The sequence below is a fragment of the Triturus cristatus genome, chromosome 6 (genome assembly GCF_964204655.1).
Source record: "Triturus cristatus chromosome 6, aTriCri1.1, whole genome shotgun sequence".
NCBI lineage: Eukaryota > Metazoa > Chordata > Amphibia > Caudata > Salamandridae > Triturus > Triturus cristatus.
This window is the reverse complement of record NC_140589.1, coordinates 1736588454-1736613992: the sequence shown is the minus strand read 5'-3', so window position 1 is coordinate 1736613992 and position 25539 is coordinate 1736588454. Positions and strand designations below refer to the sequence as shown.

At 45.2% G+C, this 25539-nt stretch overlaps 1 protein-coding gene across 3 annotated transcripts in view; it reads right to left on the bottom strand.

The window, feature by feature from the left end:
* DISP1 (dispatched RND transporter family member 1) overlaps positions 1–25539 on the bottom strand; it is a 586767-nt gene that overhangs the window by 241993 nt on the left and 319235 nt on the right. For all 3 annotated transcript variants that reach the window (XM_085612976.1, XM_085612977.1, XM_085612978.1), the window contains one exon: positions 22404–22523. The gene's annotated coding sequence lies outside the window, so the exon portion shown is untranslated. The remainder of the gene's footprint in view (positions 1–22403; positions 22524–25539) is intronic.

Below are 25539 nucleotides of genomic sequence, written 5' to 3'. Positions count from 1 at the left end.
CTACGTTTCATGGTGGCGGGGCGCCACTACCAGTTCAAAGTCTTGCCATTCGGCCTGAAGTCGGCGCCAAGGGTTTTTCCGAAATGTATGGCGCCAGTAGCAGCACACCTGAGACTTTAAGGTCACCACATTTTCCCATATCTGGACGACTGGCTCATAAAAGGTACTTTGTTACAGGAAACCCAGTGCTCACTGCAATGTTGCATGGATCTCTTCAGTCGTCTGGGTCTAAGGATCAATCTAGAAAAGTCGTCCCTCATGACATCTCAGTCCCTTCAATTTCTGGGAGTCATGCTTCGCACAAAGGAAGCAAAAGCTTATCCTTCAGAAGAGTGTACTCAGAAAATCATAAGCCTAGCGTCGCATCTACAAACAAAAAAGTGCATTTCTGTGAGAATCTTCAAATCCTTATTGGGGATGATGTCTTCTTGTATCCCCTTACTTGCCAATTGCAGACTGCACATGAGGCCTCTTCAAGAGCTTCTAGACAAACAATGGATTCAATCTCAAGGGTCCTTCGAAGATCGGTTCTTTATCACTTCTCAGATCCAAAAGGCCCTGTCATGGTGGAAAATACAATCCATATGAAATGGACTGTGGACCTTTTGGAGAACTTAGGTTTCATCATCAATATAGAGAAATCTGTCATGACTCCTCACAGAATCTGGAGTTTGGGGGATTTCAAGTAAACACATCCTCAGCTCTCTTACAGCTTCCTTTAAAGAAATTATCAAAAATAAAGAAGGAAGTATCCTATGTTCTATCAAAAGACTTAGTGAGTTTAAGAGAGTTAGCCAGAGTAATAGGTCTTCTTTCCTCATCCATTCAAGCGATCACTCCAGGACCGCTTCACTACAGAGCCCTTCAGAGGTTGAAATCTTCGGCTCTCAAGAATGGTCTTTGGTACTCAGACCATATTCCCTTATCCACGGAGGCCAGAACCGACCTCCTTTGGTGGAGGAACAACCTAGAGAGTTGGAACGGGAAAGCTATTTTTGGAAATTCGCCGGATCACATTTTAGAATCCGACGCGAGCAATTCAGGTTGGGGTGCCAGGTTAGGAACTCTAGAAACAGGTGGGAAATGGTCCCTAGAAGAGATCAACTTACATATAAATTGTTTGGAGATGATGGCCAGTTTGAATGCCCTTATGAGTTTCAAATCAATTCTAAAAAACAGTGTAGTCTTGATAAAAATAGACAATTTTACAGCAGTTTCTTACATCAATCGTTTGGGGGGAGCAAGATCTATGACCTTGGCAGATCTAGCCCAGAAAATTTGGTACTTCTGCTGGAGTCAAAAAATAATTCTAAGAGCAGAATTCATTCCGGGTCATCTGAATACAAGGGCAGATTGGAATTCAAGATTCCTGAGGGACTCAAGCGATTGGAAACTGAATCCTTTAATCTTCCAGAGAATTCAAAACTTATGGGGCCCCTTCGATATAGACCTTTTCGCCAGCAGACTGACGTCCCAGATAGACCAATTTTTCAGCTGGAGACCAGACCCTCTTGCTCTAGCGGTAGACGCACTTCTCCAACCTTGGAACAATCTCAATTGTTATGCCTTTCCCCCTTTTGCTCTAATCCAGAGAATTCTTCTGAAGGTTCGTTCAGATCATTGCCGAATTGTTCTAATCACTCCTTTTTGGAATACACAAATTTGGTTCCCAGGTGTGATGGAATTGGCCATGGAAGTTCCTCGTCTTATCCTAGGGAGTTCCTTCAGGGTCTGGAAGGAGAATTACACCCTCTTCTTTTAGAAGGAAACATGAACCTTCTTGCCTGGAAGATTTCAGGGAACCTTCTTGCCTGGAAGATTTCAGGGAATCTTCAAGATACTCAGGTCTTTCAGTAGAAGCTAAAAGCCTTTTGGATGAATCTTGGGCCCCTGGAACTAGAAAAAGACACACCAGTGCTTGGAAAAGATGGTGTAGTTGGTGCATGGAACGGAATATGGATCCCGTGGAAGCACCTGTAGTTGAAGTAGCGAATTTTTTAGCAGATCTCTTTAATTCAGGACTATGCTATAGAATGAATATGCTACTTACCAGTATGCATCTGTTCTTGGCATGTAGGGCTGCTGACATTCACATCTGTGCATAGATCGCCGCCTAGTGTTGGGTCCGGATGTTTGCACGTTGTTGTCCTGGAAGAGTCTGTGAAGTATCCTGGGATAGGTGACTCCTCCCCTGGACTACAGTGCGCATGGGCATCCTCTCCATCCTCAGATTGTTTTTCGCCATTGTGGCAGTGATGGAGTAGATATAGAAAGTGATGACCATGCTTACAGTAATTCTGAGAGCTGCAGCTGCTACAGGCGCCGGGGAGGAGGGAGGGCGATATGAATGTCAGCAGCCCTACATGCCAAGAACAGATGCATACTGGTAAGTAGCATATTCAGTTCGAGGCATGTGGGCTGCTGAATTCATATCTGTGCATAGAATATATAGCAGTACCCTCTATTAGCGGCGGCTACCAGTGCCAGCTGCAGCGGTCTGAAAAAGAGTTTTGAGAACAGCCTGTCCTACAGCTGCCTGCTGTTTTGATTGCACATCTACACAATAGTGTTTGGTAAATGTGTGTGTAGTGGACCAGGTGGCTGCTCTACATATATCATGCAAAGGAATGTTTCCAAGGAAAGCCATGGAGGCCCCTAACTTACGTGTTGAGTGGGCTCGTGGGGGAATCGTTAATGTGCGTTTAGCCTTGTGATAGCAAATTTGAATACACTTAACGATCCATCTGGCTATACCTGCTTTGGAGATGGCGTTACCTTTGTGGTGTGGGGCAAAGGCAACGAAAAGTTGTTTTGTTTTTCTAAAGACTTTAGTCCTGTCGATGTAGTACATGAGGGCTCTCTTTACATCCAGTGTATGGAGTGCTCTTTCTGCGACAGTTTGTGGGTTTTGAAAGAAAACAGGCAGTTCAATAGTTTGATTCATGTGGAACTGCGATATTACTTTGGGCATGAATTTGGGGTTGGTACGTAGTACGACCCTGTTGGCGTGAACCTGTATGAATGGCTCTTGAATGGTTAGTGCCTGGAGTTCACTAACTCTTCTTAACGAAGTGATGGCCACTAGGAAAGCTACTTTCCAGGTGAGGAATTGAATCTCACATGAGTGGAGAGGTTCGAAGGGTGGACCCATCAGTCGGGTGAGGACCAGGTTGAGGTTCCACACCGGTGCTGGTGGGTGTCTTGGGGGAATTACTCGTTTAAGTCCCTCCAAGAAGGCTTTGATGGCAGGCACTTTGAATAAAGAGAGGTGCTGCCTGTTTTGAAGATAGGCTGATATTGCGGTCAAATGGACACGTATTGAGGTGTATGCCAGATTGCATCGGTACAGGTGTAGGAGGTAACAAATTATGTTTTGGATGGATGCGTCTAGCGGGTAAATGTCATTATTATTGCAATAAATGACGAACCTTTTCCATTTGGCTGCATAGCAAGCCCTGGTAGTGGGTCTCCTGGCCTCCTTAATGATGTCCATACAGTCAGGTGGCAGGTTTAGGTAGCCAAACTCTAGGACTTCAGGAGCCAGATTGCCAGGTTCAGCTGTTGCGGATCTGGGTGCTGAATCTCTCCATGGTTCTGCGTTAAATGCGCGGGTTTGATCCGCAGTCTTTGATGGGGCACCACGGAAAGTTCGAGAAAGGTGGTGTACCATGGCTGGCGTGCCCACGTTGGAGCAACCAGGACGAGTGTGAGTGAGTGTTGTCTGAGTTTGCGAGCCACCAGCGGTATCAATGGTGCTGGGGGAAAAGCGTACGCAAATCTGCCGGACCAGTTCATCCATATCGCATTGCCCTGCGACTGCGGATGTGGGAACCTGGCGGCAAAGCTTTGGCATTTTGCGTTTTCGCTTGTGGCGAATAGGTCTATGTCTGGGTGACTCCACTGCTGGAAGTACGGTTGGAGTACTGATGGGTGTAACTCCCACTCGTGCATCTGGTGACTGTGTCTGCTGAGCAGATCCGCCATCTGGTTGTCTTTGCCGGGGAGATGTTCCGCCATGAGGAACATGTTCCTCTGAATGGCCCACTTCCACATGCTCTGAGCCAGATGAGACAACTGTGGAGAGTGTGTTCCTCCCTGCTTCTGTATGTAGTACATGGCAGTCATGTTGTCCGTCCGGATCAACACGACTTTGTTGCACAAGTGTACTTTGAATGCCTTCATGGCTAGGAAGATTGCCATCAGTTCTAGAAGGTTGATGTGCATCTTCTTTTGTTGTGTTGTCCATAGTCCCTGCACTGTGTAATTGAGTACATGAGCTCCCCATCCCTGGAGATTCGCGTCCGCTGTCAGTATTATTTGTGGAACAGGCTCTTGGAACGGTCGGCCCTTGCAAAGGTTTTGTGGAGTCCACCAATGCAGAGAGTTGTATGCCCGACCGCTCACCAACACTAGGTCTTTTAGTTGCCCGTGAGCCTGAGTCCATCGACGTGCTAAGCACTCCTGAAGCGGGCGCATATGTAGTCTCGCGTGTGGGACTATGAAAATGCAGGAGGCCATCATGCCTATCAACTGCATGAACACTCGCGCGGGAAGGGAGTGTTGGGGTTTGAACTTGGAAATCAGCAATTGCATGCTGTTGATCATCACTAAATTTGGCTGAGCTGTGGCTGCCAGAGTGTCTATGGTCGCACCCAGGTACTGTTGTACGTGTGCGGGTTGGAGATGTGATTTTGGGTAATTTAGTGAGAACCCCAGGCTGTGAAGGAGGTGAATGGTGCGGGACATGTGGCTGGCGCATTGCTGGGCTGACTTTGCCTGAACAAGCCAGTCGTCCAGGTAAGGGTAGACATGAATGTGTTGCCTCCGTAAATGTGCAGCCACTGTAGCTAGGCACTTTGTGAAGACCCTGGGCGCTGTTGTCACGCCGAAGGGAAGAACTTTGAATTGGTAGTGCTGCCCCTGAATGGTGAACCTGAGATATTTTCTGTGTGATGGGTGAATGGGTATGTGGAAATACGCATCTTTGAGGTCCAGTGTGGCTAGGAAGTCTCCCTGTTTGAGCAGTGGGAGGACTTGTTGGAGGGTGAGCATGTGGAAATGCTCTGAGAGAATGTAGCGGTTGAGGGGTCTCAGGTCTAGTATGGGTCTGAGTGACCCGTCCTTCTTTGGTATTAAAAAGTACAGGGAGTACACCCCCGTACCGTGCTCGTGGACGGGTACGGCCTCTATTGCGCCTTTTTTGCAGCATGCTTAGCACCTCCTGCTGTAATAGCGTTAAGTGCTCCGAGGACATAGGACGGTGTCTTGGTGGTATTGTGGGTGGAGTTGAGGTTAATTCTAGGCAGTAACCGTGTTTGATAATATCTTTGACCCACCTGTCCGTGGTGATGGAGTTCCACGTGGACAGGAACCTTTGTAGCCTTCCCCCGACACGTGTTATGTGGTCGGGAGGAAGGGAGAGGGTGTCACTGTTTGTTCTTGGGGGAGGACCTGGTATTGCCGTATCCGCGTCCTCTGCACTTTGTGCTTGAACCACGATATCCACCCCTGGTGTTTTTATCGTAGGTACTTTGGGTGTTGCCCTTGTTGTAGGTTTGCTGTGACACCTGTCCTCTACCTGCTCCTTTATTTCCGGGGCAACGAAAGGAGCCACTCCGAAAGGTCTGCGTTTGGAGAGCCCCCATGGACTTTGCAGTGTCTGTGTCCTTTTTTATTTTTTCTAGGGTGGTGTCAACCTCTGGTCCGAATAAGTAGTCGGGGTTGACCGGCTGATTGAGGATGTTATTTTGAACCTCCGGTTTGAATCCGGAGATTCGTAACCGGGCGTGTCGTCGTAACAAGACGCTAGTGTTTATTGCTCTGGCAGCTGTGTCTGCGGCATCCAGTGCACACTTAATGGATGCGTTAGTGAGGAGTTGTCCCTCCCTGATGAGGATCTCTGCTCCCTCTTTGTATTGGTCAGGGAGATGTTGGAGTAATGTTTCTAATGTGTCATAGTGTGCGCGATCGTAGCGAGCTAGGAGCGCCTGAGTATTGGCAATACGCCATATGTTAGCTGCCTGGGCTGCAACCCGCTTGCCGGAGGTCTCTAGCACCTTGGACTCTTTGTCCGGGAGAGGAGCATCCCCAGTTGTCTGTGAGTGCGCCCGTTTGCGAGCATTGGCGACTACGATGGAATCCAGAGGCAACTGGCCTCTAATGTAGGTAGGGTCCCCAGGCGCCGACCTATATTTCTTGTCGATCCTGGGGTTTATTACTCGTGCCCTGGTGGGTTCTTTGAAAATGTCCTTTGCTGGTTTGAGGACACCTTTCAACATGGGTAGAGTTTTGATATTCCGTTCGGAGGATGCGAAAGTATCCATTAGAAAATCGTCCTCGATTGTGTCGGAGTGGAGTTGCACACCATGATTGGCCGCAGCACGTTCAATAAGGGTGTTGAATGCGGCAGTGTCCTCTGTGGGAGACGTTTTCGTACTATATAGCTGCGTGTCCTGTGTATCCATGTGTGCACCTGGGTCTGCAGGGTCATCCCAAGCCTGATCAGGGTCCTGTTGGCCGTCAGGGTCCATGTCTCCGGGGTAGGGGACGTGGTCACCCATGTAGTCCTCCAAAACGTCGGTTTCGGAGTGTGTCGGAGAGAAGGACTGTGGATCCTGGTAAGAGGTATGGATAGGTTCGTAAAGAACTGGTTCCGAATCCACTGGCAGCTTTTTCTTTAGAGGGATCCGGTAGGAGTCCAAAGCTGGCTCGGAAGTTATCCTCCGCTTGTGGAGCATCATTCTGCCGGTGTCGGCATCGATGATGTGGGATGGTGACGTCTCCGTAGGAGAGCATTCGGCAGGCGTGATCCTAGTGTGGGTGACACGTGTTCTGATTTCGAACAGTTTGGGTGCCGTGGATGGCGGCAGGCCAAAGGTGATGTTGGCCGGTGCCGGAGAAGCTTTTTGAGCTTTTTTCGGCTCGGAGCCTGAAGGGTCCCGGAGGGCTGCCTTTTCTTTGATGCGTTACAAGGACGCTGCAACTTGCCGCACCTGGAACGCCGACGGTTCTTTGGCGCCGACCGGTTCTGTGGAGGCAGGCGTGGACTTTTTCGGCGCCACGGGGTCATCGAGTCGAGGAGAGGTAGTAGTCGTGGACGGCGTCGATGATTGTGCCTTTGGTGCTGCTTTCGAAGTAGTGTGAGACGCAGCAGCTATTTTGACCACTGTGGCTGGAGCCGATTGTTTCGGTGCCGGGAGCCGAGGCGGTTTGGCGGCACCGATGGCCTTTTTCCGTGTGTCGGCACCGACGTCGGCTGCTGCGAGCTCGGCACCGAAGTCCCGTTTGGTGCGGTCGGTGCCGATAGGTTTGGCTGGCGTCGAAGGTGTGGTGGGCCTCGATCCGACCAGTGTTACTTTCAGTTTCGGTTTCTGTGGAACCGATACGGCTTTTGGTTTCGGTTTCGATGAAGGGAAACCAGTCGTTTTGGGTAGTAATGGCTGCCGCTGAATGTCCGAGGCCGGGCCAGAGGGCGGGGCCGAAGAACTGCGGGATAGGTCTTGGGTAAGGCCCGAAGGCGATCCCTCGACCGGAGCCATAGACTGACGCACGGGGATATCCTCCGTCTGTACGGGTAGGCCTTGCTCGTCACCGGAGCTACTCTCTTCGGCCCCTAAGGCCTCATTGTAGTCTCCTACCTCGGTGTCGGCTTCGTCTCTGTGAAAGAGTCGTTCTTCGATGTCTTCCGATCCGGAGTTGTGTTCGGAAGCGGGGCTGGAGGTTAGGTTCTCCACGTCTTCCACATCTTCATCCTCGGCGCTGAAGATGTTGGCCGGGGCCGGTGCCGCTTGCTGCGCTTCAAGTCTCGCTGCTCGTCGATTCCGGAGAGTCTTTTTGGATCGGAATCGGGCACAGGCCATACATGTGGACTCGTCGTGATTCGGTGAAAGGCATTTGTTGCACACCGGGTGGACGTCGACATGGGGATATTTCGCATTGCATACAGGACACCGCTTGAATGGTGTCCTCGATTCCATCGTCGAAGTCGGGTCGATGGTCGGATATGATGCGAAAAGAGTTGGTTTTGAAGTTAGTAAACTAACAGAATAACTATCGATACCGATCGGGAACAGTACCGACGCGAACTAAAGGCCTTTTGGCCTGAAAAAAGTTTTTCCTAACTTGAGTCAAGATAAGCACATCCGAACCCAATGGCGGAAAAAAACAATCTGAGGATGGAGAGGATGCCCATGCGCACTGTAGTCCAGGGGAGGAGTCACCTATCCCAGGATACTTCGAAGACTCTTCCAGGACAACAACGTGCAAACATCCGGACCAAACACTAGGCGGCGATCTATGCACAGATATGAATTCAGCAGCCCACATGCCTTGAACCTGTTAATTGCTATAGATCTGCTATTTCAGCAGGACACTCCTTGTTAAACGATTTCTCTATTGGTTCCGATCCTTTGATCCGCAGAGTAATGAAAGGTATTAAAATCAAACGTCCTCCCAAACCCAAATATGATTCATTATGGAACGTTAACCTGGTTTTTGATCTTTTTTCATCTTGGCCAGACAACTCTTTTCTTACAAGGAAACAAATATCTACTAAGCTAGCTACTTTACTTTGTCTTATATCTTTTAGAAGAGTATCCGATGTAAAAGCCCTAGAAATATGTAATCGATTTTACTCCCCTGATGGAGTAGTTTTTGAAATATGTAAAAGGACCAAAACCATGTCTGAGAGCATCTTCTACCCCCTTTTTCCAAACTCTCCAAAACTATGTGTTGTCAGTTGCATGAAGGTTTATGAACAAATGATGAGTGCCTTTAGACCTCGCAATGAAATGCAGTTACTAATTTCCTATGTAAAACCCTTCAATGCCGTTTCTTCTGCAACTATTGCTAGATGTGTAAGATCAGTCATGTTTGAAGCAGGAATAGATTTGTCTAAATTCGGCGCACACTCCTCACGTGCCGCTATGGCAAGTAAGGTATTTTGGGGTGGAGGATCACTTTCCGATATTCTTAAAGCAGCTGATTGGTCTAACGCTTCAACTTTTGTAAAATTTTACCTTAAACCTGTTGAACATGTAAGCAATGTTGTACTGAGGAGCTATGAACTTGCATAATGTAGCCTCCGGTCTTGTAATGAAGGGGCACCTGAACCTTTTGCGCCAAGAAGGCTGCTCAATCTGCTTGTGCCGCTCGGGACACCTTGATCTTTTGTAGCACAAGGGCTACCAATAATTATTATGTGATCGCTTGAAACGCGAACTTTCTCTTGATTTTCTAGGTGTTTTGTCTTTTTTAAGACCTTACCGTCCTTTTTAGGAGGGGGATCCTCATCACTTGAAGAAAGGGTATCATCCTCAGGGGCATTCCTCTTTCTTTTAATCAGTGCCGCTTCAACTGCCTCCTTTAAGGAAGATTTAAATTGTTTTTGGAAGAGACTCATTAAGGAGCTCTCAGAAAGGCTTTGTATATTGCTAGACATATCAATGTCATTAGAGTCATTAGTCTCTGTCATTCTCCCCTTAATTATTGGTTAGTATAAGCTTTTTTATGAAAATATAAGCTTCTTTTAAATAAATAAACAAGTAAGTCAAAGTATAGTCGAGCTACACTTTCCCCATAGGACTTATCTGAATAAAACTCCAAATTTCGGTTGTTTATATTAGTAAAATTTTTGTCGAGAGAGGAAGGCTCTTGTCGTTAGCTTCGCGCTGTGCGTTGTTATAGAAACCCACAGCGCGAGCACAAAGGAGCCTCTCTTCCTTCGTTCAAAATTTATGCCTTGTGGGTCATCCACGATACGCGTGAGGGATGTGACCGCTCATTTAGGCGAGCAGGTCACAATCTCGCACGCGGAAGTAGATTGCGCAAAGAGTGGTTCATTGCGTGCTACAGAAAGGAACGTTGGCATTACGAGGAGTTTGATTAAAAGTAAATAACTCCTACACTACATTATTTCTTTTGATGGGGGAGAGCGTATAATAATCGATGCGGTGTCAATCCGCTTCAGTCACGATCCGGTTCAGTTGTTAAATTTTATTAATTCGAAGCGGTGTCAGTCCGTTTCAATTGCTTATGAAACGAAGGGGTTTAAAACATCCCAAGCCTTGACTCAGTGTTTTAAGAAGCGTTTGAGCTAGGCACTTAATCCAAATATAATATATAGGCATAAAAACTTTGAGAGAGAAAAAAAAAAAAAAACAAGGAAAAAGCCCCAACAATAAATTGGAAGGGTTTGGAAAGGGAGTAAAAACTTACCCGATAGGGTAAAGAAAGTATAAACCTTATGGGTAGAAATAAGGTTACTTACCTTGAACTAAAGTAAGAATTAAATTAATAATATATGAATAAACAGTGGTATTGAAACCATAAAATGGGAGAGTAAAAAAGATATACTTAACTGTCCTGAGCAGCGAATAAAAGAGGAAGTCTATCGGTTACCATGGGACTCTGTTGTCTTGTTTGGAATGTTCTTATTATGATGTATTTGTAACACTTTAAAGGGCTGCATCTTGAGCGGCGCAATAAAAGTTATTGCAGAATGAAGCCTCCGGTCTTGTAATGAAATCAGAAAACATTTGACAGAAGGTCTGCTCTTCGAACCTCAACATAACAGCTATGTTATGATGACAGATGCATCGCTACAAGGTTGGGGGGCACATCTCCAAGACCTCGAAATACAGGGTCATTGGTCAGACCGCGAAGATCAACTTCACAGCAACCTGCTAGAGCTAAAGGCAGTTTTCTTGGGATTACAAGCATTTCTCCGCAGAATTCGCGATTCAACAGTACTAGGCAAAACAGACAGTACAAAATCGATGTTTTACCTATTAAAACAAGGGGGTACAAAGTCAAAACTCCTGTCGAAACCAGCGCAAGAGATTTGGAGGTGGTTACTGCTTCACAACATCTCACTTCAAGTCCAGCATGTTCCAGGTGTGAACAACACAAGAGCAGATATCCTGAGCAGATCATCCAGTGTTTCACACGAGTGGGAATTAGCTCAAAGTCAACTTCTCAGAGTGTTTCGTCTATGGGGCACCCCATCGTTGGATCTGTTCTTGAACCACCACAACTCGAAATGCAAACACTTTGCAAGCAGGTTTCCTCAAAAGGCATCGTGGGGCAATGCACTACAGATGCGCTGGACAGGGATGTTCGCGTACGCATTCCCTCCATTTCCTCTGATATCGAGTGTGTTACGGAAGATGAAATCGGAACCGTGCCACTTAATTCTCATAGCCCCGGCATGGCAGAGACAAGCTTGGTTCTCAGAAGTTCTCAAGTTATCAGTGGCACCCAGAATACAGTTCCCATTATTGCAGGACCTGATCACTATGAACGAAGGTCAAATTCTCCATCCAAATTTGAAATCGCGGAACTTGTCAGCATGGAACCTCACAAACATGAATTCCAATCTTTGAATATTTCTCAGGAATGCCGAAATATTCTCTCACGATCTCGGGCAATCTCTACGAATAAGACATATACGGCAAAATGGAAGAGATTTTGTCAATGGTGCGCATCTCAAAATCTGCATCCCTTTAACGCCTCTTCAGAGCAAATTCTTCTGTATCTTTTGCATTTGGCTAAAACAGGTCTTTAACATACGTCTATAAAAGTGCATTTGGCTGCTATCTCAAGATATAGGAGGGTTCCTAACCATCTATCTCTTTGGTCACAAAGAGTGATAAAAGAATTTCTCAAAGGGCTCTTCAGAGTGTTTCCCCCGGTGCAACGCCCAATAGTATCTTGGCAGCTTAATACGGTTCTTACGCAGCTCATGAAACCGCCGTTTGAACCAGTACATAAAGCGGATTTACAGTTTATTTCATGGAAGACAGCCTTGTTGTTAGCTCTCACGTCAGCAAGAAGGGTCAGTGAAATTCAAGCCTTCTCAATTGCAGAACCTTTTCTCCAATTTCGACCGGATAGAGTTATCCTTAGAACAAATCCAAAGTTCATTCCTAAGGTTCCTTCCATTTTTCATCTCAATGAGCCTGTAGTGTTACCTACATTCTTTAGAGATCCTTCTTTGTCTGCGGAAAGAACCCTACACTCTCTAGACATTAAGCGATGTTTAAAATTCTACATTGACAAAACGAAATCTTTCAGGAAAACGAAACAACTTTTTGTAGCTTTTTCTGGTCCCAGAAAAGGTTTGGCGCTGTCCAGATCTAGCATTTCGAGATGGATAACTTCGGCCATTTCCTTGTGTCATGACAAAGCTGGAAAACCTCTACAATCCAGGGTGCACGTGCATTCTACGAGAAAGATGGCAACTTCTACGGCTCTGTTTGCAGGAGTGTCTCTGCCAGACATTTACAGGGCAGCGACGTGGAAAAATGCGCACCCCTTCACTAGACACTATTGTCTAGACACAGCATGGAAAAAGGATGCAGCAGTGGGACAAGCAGTTCTACGCCATTTATTTCAATAAGGTATTTATCAAGAGATATATATAGATATATATATATATATATATATTTGTTCTTGTATACATATTTGCAAATATATCTATGTCTTATTTAACCATTTATTTTCTTGCAATATTTGAATACTGTCTTTGCATAAGCATACTTTATTACAAATCTCTTCAGATAGATTACTTCTAAGATTGTTAATATTCTGGAAATAGGAGCAGAGCCCGCAGAGAATGTGGGGTTCTATCCTGGAAACGCAATTTGGTACAAGTAGTGCTCGCTATTCTGATACAAGAATGTGAATCTATGAAAGATTCAATACTGGAAAAAAAACTAGTTACTTACCTGTACATTATGGTTCTCCAGTATCATCTTTCATAGATTCACATGTGGCCCGCCCACCTCCCAGTTTCTCAGGTAGACCTTTTTATCTCTAGATATATCCTTGTCTCTCACTGGGGGCTGGAAATCTGAGATATGATGGCTCTGCTGGGGAGTCTGATGTCAGGGCTAGCAGCTGATTGGCTGAGTTTTGGAACAAATAATGATGAGGTTTGGTTACCAAATAATGTGATTCCCTATGGGATTTTTCTATGCAGTTTTCTAGTACTGCTATGGTCATTCTGTTACCGTGAGACTCCCACCATGACGACGGGGAAGATACAAGCATGTGAATCTATGAAAGATAATATTGGAGAACCATAGTGTAAGGTAAGTAACTAGTTTTTTCTGTTTGGTTGAATTATTATACATATAACAAAATAAAATTATACAACACTAATAATATTAGTAGCTCTCAATGAGTTTCATTGAACATAAGTAGCGCTCAGTACAGGAAAGGTTGGAGACCCATGGAGTCGTACAGGTCGGAAAACCTTTGCCACCCCATCGAGCAAGTTTGAACTTGGGCACTTCGACATTCATTGCTCCAAAGAAGAGCGTAATGGTCTAGAAGGTAACAGGGGAAATACTATCTAAGAGCCATTGGTATAGTATTGTGAAGTGCCTTAAAGGCAGTGCATAAGGCCTTGAAAATAATCCTTTTTTCATAGGCAGCCAGTGTAAGTTTTTCTGTGCTACGGAGGCCAATTGAAATTTGGGGAGACTGACGATATCCTTTTGTACCTAGCCTCCCCGCGCAAATCACTGATTGTCCTGGTCGATGTCCTGCGCTCCTTTGGCCGTAACTCAGGCCTTGTCATCAACTGGGCTAAATCATGTGTCTATGTGCTTTCCGGGGAGGCTCCCGTCCTCCCCCGGGGATGTCCGATCCAGATTGCCTCGCAGGGGTTTCGGTACCTGGGTGTTTATATCACGCTGGACCCGGAGGCCCGCTACGAGCGAAACTTGCTTCCCCCCCTCCAGCGCTTGAAGGAGGACGTCGCGCGCTGGCGGCGCCTGCCGCTTTCGCCGCTCGGCCGGGCGGCATTGTTTAAGATGATGTCGTTGCCGCGCTTCCTGTACGCTCTCCAGAACACTATGGACCTAGTCCCGGCGCGCTACTTCCGTGAGGTGGAGAGTCTACAGCGCCGCCTGTTCTGGGACGGGAGGCCGCGTATAGCCCTGGCGAAGTTGACGCTCCCGTGGTATGACGGGGGGATTGCCCTCCCGGACATTAAGCGGTATTACTGGGCCTCCCAGCTAGCTGCAATTAATCACTGCCTCTATGGGCCCGCCTTGAACCCGGCATTTGAAATGGACAAGATGCTCCTGCCCGGTGGCGACTACAATCGAGCACTCTACTCTGGCGCGCCGGATCCCCGCTTGACGGGGCCCACGCGTGTCATTGTGCGGGTGTGGCACGCGGCCAATGCAGCTATGGGGTGGAAGGACCGTTTGACCCGGGCGTCGCCGTTGTATGCGCCTCAGCGGTTGGGCTCCCTGTGGACCTCGAAGGGCTTCGAGAAGTGGGACACGATTGGCATCAGTAAAGTGGGGGACCTCTGGACGAGAGGGGGATTTAAAACATTCGAGACGCTGCAGACGGAGTTTCAGCTGCAGGGCAGTGAATACTTTCGGTACTTGCAGGTCCGTCATGCGCTGGGCTCCGTCTTCCCAGACGTCGCCTCCATCCCGGAGTCTTCCCCCCTGGAGGATAGAGTGCTGGATGGCCACGTTCCGGATGGCACGATCTCCCTCATTTACAAAAATTGATTAATGACCGCTCGGGCCTGCTGACCGGCCTCCGTGAGGCTTGGGTTGCCGACGGGCTGGAGTTGGACGACGAAGATTGGATTTCCGCGGTGGCCTCTCCGAAGGAGGTGGCCATACCGGCTCGCCTTCGCTTCGTCCAGCTTAAGATACTCCACCGGGTTTATATGACGGGCCAAGGCTTCTGCGTCTGGGTTATGCTGAGGATGGGTTGTGTAGGCGTGGGTGTGGTGCTTTGGCGACTTTTTTGCATATTTTGTGGGAATGCCCGAAGGTGGAGCGATTCTGGCGTGGTGTGCATGAGGTCCTGCGTCTGGTTACGCATGTCGCGCTGTTGCCTGAAGCGAGGAGATGCCTGCTGAATGTGTGGGAACCAACTGATTATTCGGTTCCGCAGACGCGATGGGTGACTCTGGGATATATGATAGCTAAGCGTGACATCGCTCAACTGTGGGGATCCCAGCGGCCCCCGGCGGTGTCGGCCTGGAAAGAACATATGGATTGGTGTATGTTCCGAGAAAAGGTGGTGTATGTGGCGAGGGGCAAGCCTGGGGCGTGGGTGAAAATATGGGGCCCCTGGAACGCCTACCGCGGGGGTATCTGCGAGCCACCACTGCTGCCGGCTGCCTCACCAGCTCCGTCCCCCTAGTTGACCCCCTCCCCCCAGCCCCGGGCACAGAGTTCCCCCAGTCCTGGACTTGTTTCCCTTCCCCCTCTTTAGATTCCTGTGGATGGTCGGGGTCCCTCATTTGAGGAGCACGTGTGGTTACCTTTGATTGCGGGTTGCCTTGCGGGTGTGGTTTTTCTATGTTGTTGTGTTTGTATAAAATGAAACCGTACTGTGGGCTTAGAGTCATGTGGCCCACGTCGTTGATGCCTCCTGATTTACTTCTCTGCAACGCCAAGTGCCCTTTTGTAAGTTTGTCAGGTGCTCCTGTCACTCTAGCGGCCGGCCGGAAGGTTGTAGGCCCATACTTGTATATACCTGAGATTGCAATAAACGGTTTAAAAAAAAAATAAAAAAAAAAAATTTGGGGAGACTGAAAAAGAGGTGGGCTGCGGCATTTTGAAGGGTCTGGAGGTTGAATAGCATTTTGTGTTGTAGGCCAATATATAGACCATTATAATAGTCTAGTTTGGTCAGATTTAAAACAGACATGACAGATTATGTAGACTAGGAGGAATATAAGGTAGGATTTTTGTCAGAGTTTTTAAAAGAAAGAAAACCGAAGACGCAGTTTGGTTGATCTGGTTCTCAAAAGTACGTTTTTTGTCAAAAAGGCCACCCATATTCTTAACCTTTTCCACGGAGAATGGAATAGGGCCCATATCTGGTGGCCACCATGCCGGGGACCAGAAATTTGTATTTCTTCCAAAGAGTAATATCTCGGTCTTGGCAGAGTTTAATTTCAGGCAGTTTTCTGCCATCCAGATTCCAATCTTTTCCATACAGAGGCGGAATTGTGCAGATGTGTGTGCAGGATTTCCTATGACTGACACAATTTGCGTGCCATCTGCTTAGGAGACAATGGAGAAATTAAAGATCTTGATGAGTTTTACCAAAGGGGCAATATGAAGATTAAATAAAGTAGGGCTCAGTGATGCTCCTTCGGGAACTTCGCAGGAAAAATTCCAAAATGGTGGATGAGAAATTTTTGAGGGTGAAGTATTGTTCTCTATCCGCTAAGAATGATGTTAATAGGAAGAGGTCTTTATCCTTAATAGCAATCTCAAAAAGGCGCTTTAGCAGAATGTCATGATTGACGGTGTCAAACGCCGCCGAGAGATCCAACTGTATCCATGCCGCGTTTTCTCCTGTGTCTACTATAGATCTGATGCTTTCTGCAGCAATTTTAAGAACAGATTCGGTGCTGTGTTGGCTACGGAATCTAAATTGCGAGTCATCTAATAGGTTGTTGTCCTTTATGAAGGCGAATAATTACCGATTAAGAGGTTTGTGTAATATTTTGGCTGGCAAAAATAGTCGTGCTTTGGGACAGTAGTTTTTGAAATCTGTTGCTGGGAGATTTTCCTTCTTTATGAGGGGGAGTACAGCTGCTTTCTTCCAAAGTTTGGGAAAAGTACCCGTGTGTATGATTTCATTAAAAAAAAAAGTGTGCGATGTCTAGAGATTATGTATGTAGCAAGCTGTAGCCCTTTAGGTGGGCGTAGGTCTTCCAGAGAACCTGATTTTGTGTTAGCAAGGAGGGTCCTAACTTGTTCTTGGGTTATAGGTAAGAAGTTAGGAAAACAAAATTCAGTGATGGTTTCTGGGTGGAGCTTTTGTCAGTTAGTGGCAGAGGTGGAAAAAACATTGAGTACTTTCGATTGAAAAGTCTTTGCCAGCTCATTACACAAGAGTTGACTAGCATTGGTCAGCTTGTTTTGAGATTATTTAAAAAGGCTTTAACTGTTCTAAACAGTTCCTTGGTTGAGTCTTTAGCTAATTCAATTTTCTCTGAGAAATAGACAGATTTGCTTGCAAAAATCATTGAATGATACATTTTGAGTGCTTGCTTATATTTTAATTTATCCTTACCACTTTATAGTGGGAGTTTAAGTTATAGTTAAGGTACCATTAGTGCTGCTAACTGGTGATTTTTTTTTTGTTTGTTTAAAACATTAATGTTATCACTGACAAAGTCACCAAACTATAACATTACTTTAACCTTTGTTTTTCAGTGAATTTATTATATATATTATCTTTTAATGGTAAAGGATGTGTGGTAAAGATTAAAACCTATCCTATGTATTTACCTGCGTGGTAGAGGCTATTTCTCTTCCTTTATCCTTAGGGAGGACAGATCTCTTTATAACTAGAAATAGGAGAATGTGTTCCATCCCAAATACATTTGAGCTACCAGACAGCGCAGCAAGTTTAAAAGATGAGCCTCAGAATGAAGTAGCTCAGCAGAGAGACGATTGTGCACAGCAGTGCATCCAGCACAGCTTAAAATATAACCTCAGAGACGCAGCTAGTCATACGGGACACGTGAAGTAAAAGATATCCATGTGCAGGTTTGCATTGTTCTTCGCAGTCAGCCGGCCAGCTGTTTACTTCTTATGACGCGAATCCTGGGATCCAGTTAGCAGACGGGTTAATCAGCAGCCAGTCCCCATTGCTCAAAATAGAGCAATGCAAACATCCTGGGCATCTATTTTGAGAGGGAGTCTATAAATGGAGACGATGGAAAATTGTAAACGTTGGAAAAACAATCAAAAAATATTAAATCTGCAGTTAGAGTATTCACCAAAAAGAGTGTAACTTGCTTTTCTGATGGATACTTCTAACCGCAGATTTCTCACCTTTACAACAAATATCAAAGTAGTACCTCCCCATGTGGTGGGTCTGTGGTATGGCTCATACCAGTGCTTAATTTGTAATAGATAATGAGCCGGTGTCCAAATCTCTGCTCAGAAGCCTGTGGCCCGCGCCATTAAATGTCAGTGTGATCAAGAATGTGCAGCCTTGGATGCACCTCAAACTTCTTTAATCCCTGCAAGACACTCCATGTCCCTTCATCACACTCATGCAGGCTCCTGCTGTCTTCCCCTCTGTGACGGTTTTACAGTCTTTCCCTTTTGTGTGTTTTTTCCCTCCGTTGCTTTCGGTAAATGTCTGATGATTAAAAATAAGTGACAGTCCCCAAAATGAGTGACACTGTCCCCCGCACCGGTAACCACCAGCACAAATTAAGCACTGGCTCAGACCAAAAAGTGCTACGGAATCGAACAGCAAAAATACCCTTCCAATTCGAATTGGCTGTCAAGGATGTAGTGCTTCATTTTCGTGTGCACTGAAACTCACAGTGCGGCCTGACAAATATCCAGGACAGGCACTCTGCATGCCAATGCAGTGGTAGCAGCATTGGTGGGTGAAATGGGCTCTCAGTTCAGCTGGAGTCTGCTTCTTGGCCAGTGAATAGCAAATCGTTATGCAGAGGACTATACACTTGAAGAAAGTCCTCTTCTGCACTGCCTGCCTTTCTTCATCCCAGAGAACCTCACAACGAGCTGATAGTCTACCTGGCCTCTTTGGTGTGAGCGATGTAAAAACTCAGCACACTTATGGATCCAAGCAATGGCAGTCTCTCCTTCGAGGGGTGAGGAATAAATAGATGCGATTGTGTCCATCAGAAAGGATAAGCAACGTTTCTCATGGTTGCCTAGTCACACTGTCTGTAAATTAACTCTAATCCAAGCATCACTGAAGGAGTTGTGCTGAGGATTTGAATTTCAAAATCGTACAGGAGAAGTGAATAGAGTACTGCACTGCCAAATTGTGACCTGTATTGATCCTCTGAGACAGTGCAGTAATCTTTGCCAAAGAATAAATCAAAGGATGGGGTGGCTGAATTGCAAATAGTCTGAATCAGCACTTTTTTACGACAGCCTAAGTAGCAACCATTCCTCTAGTGGGCTAGAAATCCTACCACTATGGCCTTTTCCAACAGCTCTTAACAACTGTTGGCAGTAAGGGACCAACACCTTAAAATATTATGCAGTTTGGTTACATTAACAGAATAGGACTCCTCAAATCTCACAAAAAGGTCATCACCCTCCCTCAAGGTTTGCATCCTGTGCGTCTAATGACTAAGCCTCCACTTAAGGGCTAGCCTGAGAAGTCTTTCCATCCATTTTGAAAGATAAATAGGTGGAAAAAAAGGCATGGGAATAATCTTTGAAAATATGAAATTCTGTCAACACCTTTAAAGACAACTATGAAGTCACCTTGAGAACTACCTTGTACTTGGATAACATGGTAAAGTGGTAAAGGATGAAAGAGCTTGACTGTCACTCAAAAGTATGGCAAGAAGAAAGGCATTTCAAGGGACAAGATTGCAGAGATCTGAAGGGCTGCTCCATCAAAGACAGGACAAGATTGAATCCCTCTAAGAAACATAGAAAGAAATTGGTGGGTACCTTTCTTTCAACCCTCTCAAAATTCTGGCAACAATCTGCACATTGAAAAAAGAGCATTAGTCCAGAGAGAACAAGAATGCTATCAGAGAAGGAAATGTCTATTTTACTGTACCAACGCTGAGGCCTTTTACAGTTCAATGAGAAGATAATAAGGAATCTGCACCATTGCCACAGAAGGCCACCTAGCAGATAAAAGATCAGACACCTCTGCTGGTAAATCATTGGTGGCAAGATATAATTGTTCAAACTTTATGTAGTTCATGTGACAGTGCAAGCTCACATTATTAGCTATACTGTAGAAATCAATGTTAACATGGCATAACAAACAAGTTCCTTCGAAGATACAAAAGAACTGAACATAATGTCTCCTACATGAGCACAGCAAACTCGCAGAGATCCATAATCATTGTTAAGTAAGTTCTAAGAGGCCTTACTCCTTCGACAGATTATTCACAAGATCGGAGGTAAAAATCCTAAAAAGTAGAGATCTTACAAAGAAAGGCATGAGGTAGATATAATCCTCAAACTGCTCATAATTTAGGTTCCACTGACTCTAAAGTAACCACTGGAGTGCTTTTATTTTAAGACCAGCCTGAGGGATCAAAAAATGCTGTCATGGCACAGAAACCCCCCAAATCGCATTGCTGACTGAGATGGCTTCACTTAAAACCTTTCAATCAATCAATCATAGCATTTATATATCGCACTACATACCCGTGAGGGTCTCAAGGCGCGGGGGGGGGGGGACGGGGGGACGCTGCTACTGTTCGAAGAGCCAGGTCTTGAGGAGTCTCCTGAAGGTTAGGAGGTCTTCGGTCTGCCGCAGGTGGATGGGGAGGGTGTTCCATGTCTTGGTGGCGAGGTGGGAGAATGATCTGCCGCTGGCGGTCACTTTTTGGATGCGGGGGACGGTGGCGAGGGCGCGGTCTGAGGATCGGAGCTGCCGGGTGGGGGTGTTGAGGCTGAGTCGGCTGTTGAGATACGCTGGTCCGGTGTTGTGGAGTGCCTTGTGTGCGTGGGTGAGGAGCTTGAAGGTTATCCTCTTGTTGATGGGGAGCCAGTGCAGGTCTCTCAGGTGGGGTGTGATGTGGCTGCGGCGAGGGATGTCGAGGATTTTGCTGACCTCTCGCTCACTCTCGCCCCTGACGTCTCCATGTCATCTCACATTAATTTTGAAAACGTATGACCCAGGGCCTTCGTCGGGTGGCCACTGCAGCTTGCAGTACCCATTGGTCATGCCAGCGCTGCAATGACAGTACCTGCACAACTTCGAACCAACACACTGCTACAAGTGTGACAATTCATACTATTTGAAGCCCCCAAAGCAATAAGAATGGCTTGGGCGGCATGAGTTAGTTGGATTTAATGTACATTGAATTAATAAACAACTGTTGTTCTGCTAATCTCAAAATTTTACAAACAGCACCACTATGTGGCAGCTCTTATAAGTGTCGATGTTGACAAACAAGTGCTGGTGCAGAGCACCCGATACCACAGGCTCAAATTAAGCACTGCTTGCTCCAACCTCAAGACGTTCAATTAGTCTTCAAAAGTCAAGAAAATCAGCCACATCATGCCTATTTATTGTGATTTACATTGGCTTGCAGTCAAAGCCAGAATTAAATTTAAAACTTATCTGTATGACGTTCAAATCTATTCACGTGCAAAAACCAGCCTGCTTAACAGCTGCTGTAAAAATTTAAAGGGGGGGATGTGTGGGCGGCAGAAGACCTAAAATCCTCAGGAGAAAGGAGATCATCAGACTTGAAACTAAGCAGTTCAAATTCCACTCAGATGCCACCCAGGCCTTCTTTAGTGCAGCTCCTTCTTTCTGGAACTCCCTATCCGAAAACTACTGTCATCTTGAAGAACACCTTCAATTTCACAATAAACTAAAAACCTACATGTTTGAACTTTATCTTGACATATAATCCTCTTTGCCTAACTACATTTCCTCATGTTCCCCACTATTGACCTACTCTATTTTACCTGGGCCCAAACACTGGCTCTTTACACCATACCTGCACCACACTGGTTTCTTTCCTAGTTCTTCTCTCCAAAGTAACATCTACGCTTACCCTCAATGTTGAGTATAATGGAAGTTATAATGTAATGTACTGTTCCTTGTTTCAAATTTTATTGTAATGTGATTTTGGTCACTGTAACACTGGAGAACCAAATCTCTACCTATTGTTGCTTATGTAAAGCATACTGGAGCCTATCTTACGTAGTGTTGCACTTTATAAAAAAAAGTTAAATGAATAAATAAGGCACACTTTCGGAGAGGGGGGAGGGCGTATTGACAGATGCTGCAAAGTCCAAAGTACATAGCTGCAACGTGACTATGTCATGACTTCTGAGAAGCATCATTTTGCATTGCGGGGACTTCACATTTATTCCTATGCTATCCAATCCCTCAACATTTTATATATGCCTCTTCAAATACTAAGATGCCAAAAGTTGCTGATTGCTTGAATGGGGACATGTGACTTGTGGAACTGAGTAGTTTCGGACTAACAAATCACAGCTCCGACAATTAAAGGGTCTACACTCGGCCTTGCCTATTTACCATATCAATGTTCTAAGGCATGCATTCATTTTTCTGGGGAAAGAGTCTCAGATGCTTAATGCATAGCCACACAAAAATAATTCCTGATACCTTTCTACCAGTCTCCACATCTAACAACAAACACAAATTAGTGGTGAAACCCAAACTTGGAAGAGTAGTATAAATAAAGCATGTTCACTGGAGACCAGATTGCTCCATTCTCCTTGACAATATACAGGGTCCTATCCTCAGGTAAAGGTTTGGGAGAATGGCTACAAGGATATATCAAGATATCCATTTACTCAGTACAGAACTGATTCGAACAGTATCTGGTTATGAAGCAATGAACATTCTGGGGTAGAAGGTGAAGAGGTACTTACGACCAGCATAAAAAAACCTACCATGTATACAAAGGGTCTCGGAAGGCACGGATGGGGCTGAGAGAATGTCGTAGAAGCGGCATTTGAAGTTCAGAAAATTTGAAATAGTCTTCTCTATCGGACAACGTATTGGACAAAGCCCTGCAAAGGAAACAACATTGACATTGTTTAGAAGGGATTACTGCATCCCAAACACTTACAATTAAGCAGACAATGTACAAAACAAGGGAGTAGATGTAATCGTAACAATTGCACATTTGCAAGCCTTTCCTCATCCATGGCTTTGAGGTCAATGGATCTCTTTTTATGTCAGTTTACTCTTTATCTTTGTTTCCATCTATCAGAGTTGAAGTGTTAACAATTTGGCAGCATCGACAAAGGGACTTTGTCTGCAGATGCAGCAGGATATATTAGGAAGAGTGGCTTTGGTCGTTTGCCAAGAAGACATAAAAGTAGATGGCAATAGCTACAGATGTTCAGAAAATGATGGGGAGTTCTTGCTTCACAGAGTGGTATGTATTTAAATTAACAATTCATCGACTACTGTATGCCTCTCATAGTGACTGACTTTTGTGCACCTACTGACGAAGTGACTATACCTTGTTATGTAATGCTTAAAACCACAAATAAAGTTTAAAAAAAAAAAAAAAAAAATTCATCGACTGATTATAATTTATCAGGGTTACAGTGTTTGTAGCTGCCTGTTTAGTTATTAAAACTGGTTTGCACAAAGTTCCATGACACACAAAGTACACTGTAATACAGCAATGTAGCCAATTCAAAGGATGGCACTGCCACCTTGACTGAGTCGGCAATTTTCAATAATGTCCTAGTTACAGTCACTTTTGTAGAGAAATGTGGCTTCAAAGTACTGCTAACTTGCACTCGCAGTATGCACGGGCATCCATTTATGGCTATTAAGAAATCTGTATTGTATTGTAATTGCATTTGTATAGCGCTTACTACCCCTGACGAGGCGTCCAAGTGCTTTTTTCAGCGAGTAGCACGCTACTCCGGGACCCATAGAGGAATAGTGTTGAATTAGTATAGTGAAACATGCAAGTAAATTTTAAGAGGTGGATAGGTTAGTCAGGTATTTGGATTCGGAAGGATAGAAGACGAAAAAAGGTTTCTATTTATATAGTGCTTGTTACCCCTGATGGGGTGTTCAAGCACGCTACTCCGGAAACCCATAAAGGATTAGTGGTGAATTAGCATGGTGAAATATGAAAGTAATTTGAGTGGTGGATATTCGTCAGTTATTTGGAGTGAGAAGGACAGCGGAGGGATAGAAGGAGAAGAAAGGTTTGCATTTATATAGAACCTGTTACCCCTGATGGGTGTTGAAGCGCTTTTCTGGTGAGTAGCACGCTACTCCGAAATCCATAACGTACAAGTGTTGAAAATTAGTATAGTGAAATATGAAGTCATTTGAGTGGTGGATATGTTATTCAATTATTTGGATAGAGAAGGGTAGGAGCGGGATAGAAGAGGGAAAGAGGTTTGTATTTATATAGCGCTTGCTACCCCGATGGGGTTCTGAAGCGCTTTTTTGGCGAGTAGCACACTACTCTGGAACCCATAAGAATTAGTGTTGAATTAGTATGGTGAAACATGAAATTAATTTGAGTGGTGGATATGTTAGTCAGTTATTTGGATTGAGAAGGGAGGGGTAGAAAAGGGGGGAGAGGGAATTGCATTTATTGGTAAGTGCAATACACATAGTAAGTGTCAGGTGATGTGTGAGGACGAGAGATGTGCTCCAGGAAATTTCAACTTGAAAGGAAAGAACAAAGAAAGAGACAAAGAAGGGAAGACAACGCAAAATCGAGGTCTGCAGAGCGTGGAGATGGGACATATGTGCATGTGTTGTACGTATGGACGAGAGCTGTGCTGCGTTCACGGCACAGCTAAGATGTTATTTGCAAGATGGAATGGACATGAATTCACCAAAATGCAAGGGGTACCTAAGTGACACACACCCTTTGACCTCAATGACATCACAAGAAGTGACGTATAATTATTTGACACTGAATCATCACGGAAAATTATGTCAAATGACCCGATATCACAATGACTGGCATTGCTGAAGTTCCATAAAAACTGCATGATTAATATAAAAACAGACAAATGTCCATTTTAGAGTGTGTATATATATTAGAATGCTGACATGGTCTTTGACATTGTTGGGAGTGTAATAACGCACCCCGAATTGAAGTGCAAGTGAACCACACCTTTATGAGGTGGATTAATGGAGTGGGAGTTCTCCCCGGAGTAAATTTGGTCAAATGGCACATTTTAAAGCACAATTTTTACTTACATGTGACCAAAAGACATAGGATCTGAAAGAGCACTCATTAAATATTCAAGTCCTTTCACAGTTTGCCAAATTAAAGAAACTCCCAGGAACAGACCCCATTTTTTCCAAAATGTACTAAGGGTACCCCATATGACAAAAATTACCTACAGGGTGTCAGGGACAGGATTTTGTCATCAGTGCCCCATTTAACAACGATGTCCTAATTTTACCCCGAAATGTATACAATATGTTAGCACAGAAATGTTGTCATTAATGAAATCTATATACCAGTAGTGACGCCCATGTTAAAAATGACCACAGTAGACCGAGGTAACCGGCCTACCCATACAACTCAATGCACAATGGCACCTGTTGGGAGTCTCGGGAGACAATAGATGGCCCACACACACTAAAGTCTGGCTCCTGTTGGCCGCAGTGGTAGCGAAAAGCAATATAGCAAGATTATGGGGGGCGCCAACCATATCCAAACTTACTAATTGGAAACAGGATCTAGATTGGTGCCATCAAGCAGAGAGAATTGTGTATAAAAGTAGGGGCTGCCCCCAAAAAATTAGAAAAAAATTGGGAATCTGTGGGAAAGTACAGGACAAGACGGAGCGGGTATGGAGGAGTGGGACTCCGGGAGGGGAGGAGGGGGGGGTATCTATGGGTGTATGGGGTGCCGCATCCACAGCATTAACAAACGTATGAAAATTGTACACCGTGCGCCTATAATTGTCAAAACAGGTTTTGATTGTTACCTATTGTCTGTTATTGGTAGATTGAGCATATATTTCTTTTTTTTAATTAAAAAATTACCACAGTACATCAAGGTAAGGATTTTGTCATAGGGGCTTG